This window comes from Tenrec ecaudatus, chromosome 2 (genome assembly GCF_050624435.1).
Source record: "Tenrec ecaudatus isolate mTenEca1 chromosome 2, mTenEca1.hap1, whole genome shotgun sequence".
NCBI lineage: Eukaryota > Metazoa > Chordata > Mammalia > Afrosoricida > Tenrecidae > Tenrec > Tenrec ecaudatus.
The window spans coordinates 210,164,683-210,174,272 of NC_134531.1; the positions used below are offsets into that span (position 1 = coordinate 210,164,683).

The window sequence follows — 9,590 nt, forward strand, 5'->3', positions numbered from 1 at the left end:
GATCCTGCCCCACGGGGTCTCCCAAGAAGCAACCTGAGCGAGAGCCAAGGACCAGGCCTCTCTGGCAGAGTGAGCCGCTGGTGGGTTTGAACCACTGGACTTTTGGTTAGCAGCTGAGCATTTAACTGCTGAGCCACCAAGGCGCCTTCTCTAAAAGTAGAATCCTCTAAGAAGTAAATTTGATGAATAGATAAAACAGTGTCTCCTTTAAGCGCTCAAACAAGCGGAAAGAGGTAGGCACTGCCGGCCAGCATTGGAGGGTCTTGGGGAACAGGAACTGGTTTGCCTGCCCTTTGGACAGAGATGGGTGAGGGACACGGAGCATCTTGGTCCTCCCTGCAGGAAGACCCAGGGGCATCCCTTGCTCAACCTGGATGATTGTCCAGCAGGGCCCAGCAAGGCTGGGGGACCCATTTCCCTGGGGCTGTGAGAGTCCTTGGGAGGAGGGGTTTGCAGGAGTGTGCGTGGCCTATGAGAACCACAGCGAAGCATGCTGGGGACCCTGCCATGTAGTTGTTTGTTCCCATGACAACGCCCACGCTCAGCTGCGCCCTCAGTCACTCAGGTTTGTCGGTTCCCCTATTGGAAGCTTCCTTGCCCCCTCCCTCTCCTCTCCCGCTGGCACTACCAAGGTCATTTGTAAGTTGTCCTCTGGCTGTCCCTCCCTGGGGTGGCCTTGAAGCTTCCCTGCTCCTGATCTAACAATTCGCTCAGACCCTTTCTCCCTGTCACATTGCAGAACTGCTCAGAGGAGCATTAGACCGGGTCCAGCCAATGAGAGGCCTCCATCCAGACAGCCACCATGTCACTAGGAAAGGTCCCACAGGATTTAGGGCCCTGCCCCACCACCCTCTGCAACCTGCCCTGTCTTCTCGATTCTCTTCTCCAAGACCCATCCCCCATCTCTCTCTGCCTTGGCATACTCTAGGGTGCTCTGCCAGCAGTGGGGGCACGCCCCAGGGGCAATCTCTCAGAGCCTCTGGGTTCTGGGGTTCAGAGCCTGCCTTTCAGTGAGGCCCACGTGCTATTGTGAGCATGGATGGCCCGGGCAGTGGGCCCTGGGGTGGGAGCAGGAGCCCTGTGGGGGACCCATGCCCCCTGCAGCAGGATGCGATCATGCAAACCTGTTTGGGAGGGCTCCCACTCCTTGGGGTCTGGGGAGGACTGGGGGGCATGGGGCTGCTGGCAGGCTGTGGTCTGTACCTCGGGCATGGAAGCCCACAGCCTGGCCTCTGGGGGTTGTGACAAAGGAGGACAGCGCACTGAGGGAGGAGGGACACAAAGGAATAGTGAATGTGCTGGGCCCTGGTGTGAGCGTGACATGTGGTCACCACTCTTCCTGGCGATGTTGTCCAGGGTCTCGGGCCTCCCTCAAGTCCGAGAAGAGAGGAGAAGGGTGTCTGTGTGCTCCGGATGCCCAGAGCTAGATCCACCCAGTCTCTGAGGAGGGGAGGAAGGGGGTGTGCAGGGCCTTGGGGGCACCATTTCATACCCAGGTATGAGGCGGAAGCCTTGGTTGGGGCTAGTACTTTCAAGGCAACCTGAACTTCTTCCTCCAGCACCATCACTTTCTCCTTAGATGGTACCCCCTGAAGTGGCGGGCTGCCGGCCAGTTCTTTTAGGTGCAGAGACTCTGCGTACCCTTTCCATCTTCTCCTGATGCTTCCTGCATCATTCAAGATTTTTCCCCTAGAACCTCTCAATAGTGCAATTCGAGACTTGTATTTTTTGTTCTTTCTCTTTCAGTTATGCTGAGCGCATTCTTCCTATTTGTTTCCCAACTCTGGGTCCTGGCACAGTTCTTGATGATGTTTGACACGCTCTCCTCAAGCTACCCTTCGGAATGTTCTCTTCAGCTCCTTGACTTCGCCAGCTGCCCCCGGCCCGAGCTACTCCAGGATCAAGAGCAGCTTTCAGAGAGCAAGGTGCCGGCGTGCGTCTTTGTGCTGTTGGACACGGGCTGGCTCGAGCTGGAACTGGCTCAATGGCACTGAACAGCAGCAGCCTGAGGTGGGATCCTCGGGGGTTACACACCCACTGCCAGCCAAAAGACTGGGTGGGCGGTGCTGAGCGAGTCAGCCCAGAGGTCCACAGAAGAAAGGCCTGGGGATGCACTTTGGTCGTGAAAATGCTCCGGAGCACCGTCCAAGTCTAGACCGCCCCACGTGAGCCAGGCTGTGTCGTGTCCAAGGAGGGGCTGGGTCTGCCTTTAGGTGGGCAAGGGGACGCTCACTCTCCAGCAGTGCTCTCCCCCGCCCCCTGGGCTGCAGGAACGGCTGATGTTCATGGCCCACAAGGGACTGAGGGGACTGGGGGCCAGATGGAGTCTGCGCTAACCTCATTTCTTGACCCAGGCCTTGACCCTGCCCCCAGGCTTCAGCAGAGCCTCTGGGTGGACACCCCTGGAAGCAAGGCTGGCATAAGGATGAGGGCCCTGGGCTAGTCCCCTCACTTCTTTCTGATGTCTGTCTCCTGGGGCACCCTGGGCACTTCACGCTGCATCCCCCACCCCCACCCCTGCCCCTGTATCTCTGAGGACGGGCCTTCATCTCTCATGGTGAGCATTCTATCCAGGGGGTGGGGGCTGCGCAAACCTGCCCCCTCAGAGGGTATGTGGGGACCATGACCCTTGGAAGGACTTCTGTGAGCTGCTGGCCTTTGGGACAGGTGGGGGTGGCTTTCCAGGACACACCAGCTCAGCCCCAGTGACATGCGGCTCTGGCACCTTCGGAGCCTGCAACTGTGGATGGGAGGTAGGCACTGTGACCTCCTCAAGCCTCGAGGTGCTCACCCACCCTTGTGGCCTTGTCATAGGACACCACTCCACCCACCCAGGCTTTCCATAACGTTGGTGTTGATCAGAGAGAGCTGAGCATAAAGTCCTCTTCACAGTGGTCCGGCTAGCTCCATCCTGTGTCCTCTGAGCACTGCTCAGCTTGGTCCGGCCGTGCCGGCATCTTGTTGCTCTTTAAGGCTGACCTCAGCCTCAGGACCTTTGCATGAGCCAGGACCAGCTCCACACAGTCTCCCCACTGGACCCCTCAGTGCCCACACTACCAGCTTGCTCCCTCCCACTCTCAGATCTTTGCCTCTTGCTGCTCCTCCCTGCACCACCACCACCACTCCCCCCCCCCCCCCACAGTGCAGACCCTGCAGCCTGCCCCGTGGCACTGCTGTTGCTATGTCCTGGGGATTCCCGCTGTTGTGAGCATGCCCCCAGAGGTTTGGGGATTCCAGAGGAAGGGGTGGGGCAGAGCTGCAGGAGGAAGGCTTGGGGCTGACATCTGCTGACACCCTGCCCCAGCCGATGCTAAGGACACGTCCTTCCTCTTTCTGAATCTGCATGGGGCTGCCCCGCTGCCCTCCCCGAAAGCCCTGGCGCTGGTCAGGGAGGTGGGCCCCTTGCATGCAGCCAGAGCCCCTCCTGGTCAGGGGGCTGGGCTGCCCTCTCTGTGGCACCTGGTCCTGAGTGACACTGCCAAGCCCTCACCCTGGCACTTTAGCCTCAGGTCCCGGATGTTTGGACTATGTCAAGGGAGAAGAGAAAGCTGCATGTCCGCTGCCTCCATGGCCAAGGTAGTGAGACCATGCAGAGGAGGGTAACGGGACTCAGCAGAGCCCCAGGCCCTGCCTGCACAGCCAGCCAGCCTCGGTGCCTACAAATGGAGGGGGCTTGAAAAGCCACGCAGGCATGGAGGGGACAGGGGAGGGCAGCTCAGCTGCTGGGCCCCAAGGAGCCTGGAGGAGCCTAACACCTCTAGACAAGACCTCGTGACTCAATCCGTCTGAAGCAAGCAATCCACACGGGATGCCAACTCCCACCCACTGGGGTCAGGGAATCAAAGTGTGTCTGCCCCTAGTTTCTCCCCAACCCAATCAGGGCCCAAAGGAAGACGCCTTGGGGCCGACTGAGGTGCGTTCACACCCAGACATCCTGCAGCGCGCCCCTTGACCCCCGGGCTTCGTACCAGGTCTCCGCTTGTTAACTGGCTTCCTTCTTGTTCTTGTCGGGTGCCCAAGAGTTGATTCTAACCCACCATGACCCTGTAGGGCAGGCCGGATTGACTTCATAGGGATTGCCATCCTTAGGCAGGAGCCTCGTCATCACTTACACATTGACCTGCTAACTGCATGGCCAGCCGTTTGAAAACCACCAGCTAATCGGAGGGAGAAAGATGAAGCTTTCTACTCTGGGAAACTGACCGTCTCCAAAACTCCCGGGGGCAGTTCTACCCTGTCCCGTAGGATCCTGAGTTGGCACTGACTCCGTGCCAGGGAGCTTGGTTTTCCGAGTGTAATATGTATGGGAGCAGAGCATGTGGTCTCTTCTCTCACCAGAGCAGCTGGTGGGGTGCACAGCATTGCCGCAGCAGAAACGACCCGAGTGGATGACTCTTGCGAACACGACTGTATTTCTTCACAGTTCTAGGGGCCGGCTGGAGGGAGGGGCAGTCTTTCTCTGTCGGCTTTGGGGGGACAGCCAGGCTTCCGTTTCTGTTGCTCAGGCATCCCTTGGTTCCTGGGAGACTTCCGTGTGGCATCTGTGTCCCCGCCTTTGGGTACGTCAGTCTCTGTGTCTGTGTTATTGTCTCCCTCAAGTGGATTCTAAACCATCGCCATCCTCTTGGGCATGGTGGAATGGCCCCTGTGGTTTTCTGAGACTGTGGGTTTCTTTTACAGGACTGGAAAGCCTCATCTTCCCCCCGAGGAGCAGCTGGCGGTTTCCAACCACTGAACTTGCAGTTGGCAGCCCAACTCATACCCGACCATGCAACCATGGCAACTCATAGGGCTGTGGGACTGCCTGCCCCGTGGGGTTTTCTAGGCTGAAGTCTTTCTGGGAGCGGATGGCCAAATCTCTCCTCTAGGAAAGTGGCTGGTGAGTTTGAACTGTCAACCTTTCAGCTACCAGCCAGGCGCTTCACCCTGGGGCCACTAGGGCCCCTCTGATGCTCTTTATCCCCAGAAGCAACTGGGCACAGTGCACACACAGACCCTGGACCAGACTGGCCGCATTGACAGAACAAAGAAGGCCTCGTGGGTCTGACAGCCGCAGATACAGGGGCTTGGATTCCAACACAAATTTGGGGCAATGCCATTCCATTCATAACACCAGTGTCCATTCACCCAGTAGGTCCTCAGCAGGCTCTCTGCTACGTTGCCTTATTGCATTGCAAATCATTGCCTTCTCTCCTGCCCCTCTGGGGTGAGTGCCCTTCCCACATCGCTCTACCGTGCCTTTCCCGGACCAACTCGCTTTAGCTGGCGGGATGTGAGCGAGTGGACGTGAGGCCAGCAGAGGCCCCGGTGCTGATGTGTTTGAGGTTGCCCTCTGCCATGAGATGGGCAGGACCCAGAAATGGGATCCCCATGAGAGAGCGCAGAGAACAGGCCAGAGAAGTGCTGACACAGCAGAGGTGCAGGTTCATGGGCAAGAGGCGGCTACTCTATTGCTGTGGATCCACTAGGATCTTTGGGGAGAGGGTGCTACGTGGCACTACTACCCCAATGGAGGACTCGGGAGACACCAGATACACACCAGGCACGGCCCTTGGCAATGGGGACTCCATGGTGAACCATTCAGGGAAGCCCCTTCCTTTGGAAGCTCCCTGGAGGGAGAATGATGGATAGTGACTGTGTAAGGCACAAGTTGGCATTGGATGGGGAGAAGGGCCATGGAGACCATGGAAAAGAAGTGCAGTGGATAGAAATCTTTGACTGTGTGATCAGACTGGAGCCTGGTGGTGCTGTGGGTTAGGTGCTGGGCTGCTAACTGCTGGGTCGGTGGTTCAAACCCACCAATGGCTCTGGGGTAGCAAGATGAGGCTCTCTGCTTTTAGTCTTGGAAACCTTAAACCAGGTCAAGGTGAATCAGAATTTATTTGACAGCAAATGGTCTGGTTTGGTTTTGGGTGGGGGTGGGGATCAGAAATGGTTTTGAAGGGAAGCATCCCTCACAGTCTGCATTGCGATCCCTCTACTCTCTCTGATCACGGTGGAAGAAGAAACACGGCGTTAGTCATAGATAATGGCTTTGCTGGCGATGCCAACGCCTGTGTCACTGTCCTATTCATGGCCAGGGTGTCATGGTGGACATGGGTCAGAAGGACAGCTACTTGGGCGCCGAGGCCCAGAATGAGCACAGTATACTGATGCCCCAGTACCCAAGAGAGCATGGCATCATCACCAACTGGGACTGCGTAGAGAAGATCCGGTACCACGCTGTCTACCACGAGCTGCATGTGGCCCCCTGAGGAACACCCTGGGCTGGAAGTTGAGCCAGCTCGTGTTTAAGATCTCTAACACTCTGGCCGTGTTCGTGGCCATCTAGGCTGTGCTGTCCCTGTATGCCTCTGGCCGCACCATGGGCATTGACGTGCACACCAGGGGCAATGTCACATTCATTGTTCTCATCGACGAGGGGTATGCCCTGCCCCACGCCATCCTGCCTCCAGACTTGGGGGCCACGCCCTGACTGACTCCCTCCCTCATGAACATCCTGACAGAGCGAGGCTACAGCTTGTCCACCGTGGCTGAGTGCGACATCAATGAGAAGCTCTGCTTGGTGGCCGACTGCCATGTCTCCACCATCAGGAATGAGCACTTCCGCTGCTCCAAAGTGCTCTCTCAGCCCTCCTCCCTGGGCACGAAGTCCTGCGAGGGCCACGAGACCACTTTCAACCCCAACATGCAGTGTGGCGTGGATATCCGGAAGGAGCGGGACCACCAGTACCCCAGCACGGCGGACGGGAGGCAGGAGATTGAGGAAGTGGAGATAGAGAACAGAAGCACTCCGTGTGGGTCAGAGCCTCCTGCCTGGCCTCGCTGTCCACCTTCCAGCCACGGTGGCTCCGTGAGCACAGGGACCAAGAGTCTGGCCCTTTCAGCATGCTGCCCACAGGGGCTGCCACTTGCCACCCAAGCTCCTGAGCAGGGCAGGCCTGCAGACTCACTGCCGTTGGTGGTCCAACTCACGGTGATCCTGTAAGACAGAGTAGAGCTACCCGTGTGGGCTTCGGAGACAGTAACTCATTACGGGAGTTGAAAGCCTCCTCTTTCCTCCAGAGCAGCTGAATTGCTGACTGTGTGTGGTTAGCAGCCCAATGGGTAATCCCAAATTGGACGACGTCTTTGAAAAGAAATGTCCCCGAAGCCCACATCTCTATCAGTTGCACAGAGTGTAGGACCTGTGGCCGATCTTGACCTTTATGCCCATTCACTGTGCCTTTGTGCAGTGCCACCGCCAGGACCTTTGATTTATACACAGGCAGGTGAGGGGGTCACTCGGTGACCAAGGTGAGGGTGGCCTGGTGTGGAGAAGGCCTGCCAGTCTGTGCAGGGCACTCATGTGTGGCCAGCAGGAGACTGGAAGCAGGCAGCCCTTGCTGGGTGCCATCCTACCAGCGTGGAAGAGTCTGTGCCTTGGCACCAGACTGGTCTTTGCCCACTGGACCTCTAGGGGTTCTTACTTGCTTTGAGTTGGGAGATTCAATTTAAGTAAGGTTTTCTGGTTTTGTTTGTTTCTGTTTGAAATTCTCAACTCTGAAATGACAGATTTTGGTTCTTTACGGTCATTTTGGTTCTTTATGGTCATGTAAATAGGCCCCAGCCACACAACATTGTGTAAGAAGTTAAAGTTCTGCAGTGAACAGCCAAAAATGAAAAAAAGTGGCAATTGAGTCAGCATTCCTGTGGTGCTGGGAGCCAGGACTGTAGAGATCTCAGGCCAGGACATCGCAGGTGGTAAGAAGAGCTGGTCAGAGGCACCTGAGAGCCGTCAGACGGCCACGGGATTGGGTGTGGTAGCAACGCATACAGCTAGTGAGACACAAGGGCAAGAGCCAACCTCTGCCAAGAGCCAACCCTGCCCGTGCACTAGAGGAAACGTGCCTGCTCCTCCACCTGGGCCCTGGCAGACATTAGCAGTGGATCCCAGCACTCTTCCCTGCTGAACTTGGACACGGTGCCAACTGCTTCTGAGCATGACCCTCCAGGAAGTCACAGTCAGAGCGGACATCCAGAGGGAAAACCATTTGGCCTTATACCTCGACCTTAGAGCCACCGAGGGTCAAATGCCACGCCTGCACTGAACACAGGCTGAATAACAGCACGGCCTAGTGGTTCTCAACCTTCCTGATGCCACGACCCTTGAATTCAGTTCCTCGTGTTGGGGTGACCCCCAATCATAAAATTATTTTCGTTGCTACTTCATCACTGTCACTTTGCTACTGTTATGAATTGGGCGACCCCTATGAAAGCGTCATTCAACCCCCAACGAGGTCGCGACCCACAGTTTGAGAACTGCTGGCCTAGAGTTATTTTCACCCCCATTCCCTTCTGAGACCCTGGCTTTAAATCCGGGTGGGCAACAGGAAGATTCCATTCTGTTAAAATTCAATTCACTTCCAGTGAGTCAGTGCTGACTCATAGCAACCCTACCGGACAGGGCAGAACTGTTCTGGTGGGCTTCTGAGACTGCCACTTCTTAAGAGAACAGAAAGCACCACCTTTCTCCCGAGGAGTGGGTGGTGGCTTCGAACCAGGAGAAAACACCTGTAGACACTGGCAGCTGAGGGTGCTCTGGTGAATTGACAAGTGGCAAGCCTTCTACTCAATAAGCTCCACCCTATTAGCTTTGTAAATAGCTTTTTAAAAAAATCAGGGCCAAAGCCAGATGTAGCCGGCCACATGAGGGGCCTCCCATGAAAGACAAATCAGCCGAGGAGGAGCACGTAGGCACCTGGAGGCAAGGAGACTGCCTCAGGAACGTGACCCCGCGTCCACGGGCCTGCCAGAGACATGGAGGCTCAAGAAAGACCAGCAGCAGGCCTCAGAAAGGAGCGACTCTGGGCGATTGCCCCCTAAGAGCTCAAATGAAACACTCACCAGTAAACTAAGGGAGGACAGGTAGAATTACGAAACTATCTCAGAACATACAGCAGAAAATCAGGGGTAGAATATGAGAGTGGGGAGAAAAAAAATTAGTCTCGATCCAAGAGAAATAATGTTTGGTAATATGTGTTCTTAAAAATCAAAACAAAAGCAACTTATTGCCATCATGTTAATTCTGACTCAAAGTGACCCTGTAGCACTGGGTAGAACTGCCCCTGTGGGTTTCTGAGACTGAAACTCATTGCAGGAGTAGAAAGCCCAGTCTTTCTCCCGAGGAGCTGTTGGCTGGTAGTTTTGAACCGCTGACCTTGCTGATTGCAGCCCACTACACAGCCACGATGTCACTAGGGCTCTTACTAGGAATTCTGTTGACGTTGTTGTTAGGTGTCATCGAGTCGGTGTTGGCCCATAGCAACCCTATGTCCAACAGAACAAGACACTGCCCGGTTCTGTGCCATCCTGAGCATTGTGCTTCTGTCTGAGCCCCTTGCTACTCCATCTCATTGAAGGTCTCCCTCTTTTTCTCTCTTCCTCAAGCATGATGCCCTTCACCAGGGACTGGTCTCTGCTGACAAGATACCCAAAGTATGTAAGGCAGAGTCTTGCCACCCTTGCCTCTAAGGAGCCCTCTCATTCAATCTTCCAAGACAGACCTGCTTTCCTTTGAGCAGGACTTTCAATATTCTTCGCCAGCACCG

General features: G+C 56.0%; 1 pseudogene; it reads left to right on the top strand.

Moving 5' to 3' along the window:
* The first annotated feature begins 5,508 nt into the window (after nt 1–5,508).
* On the top strand, nt 5,509–6,857 carry LOC142440484 (actin, cytoplasmic 2-like; annotated as a pseudogene).
* Nucleotides 6,858–9,590: the final 2,733 nt, after the last annotated feature.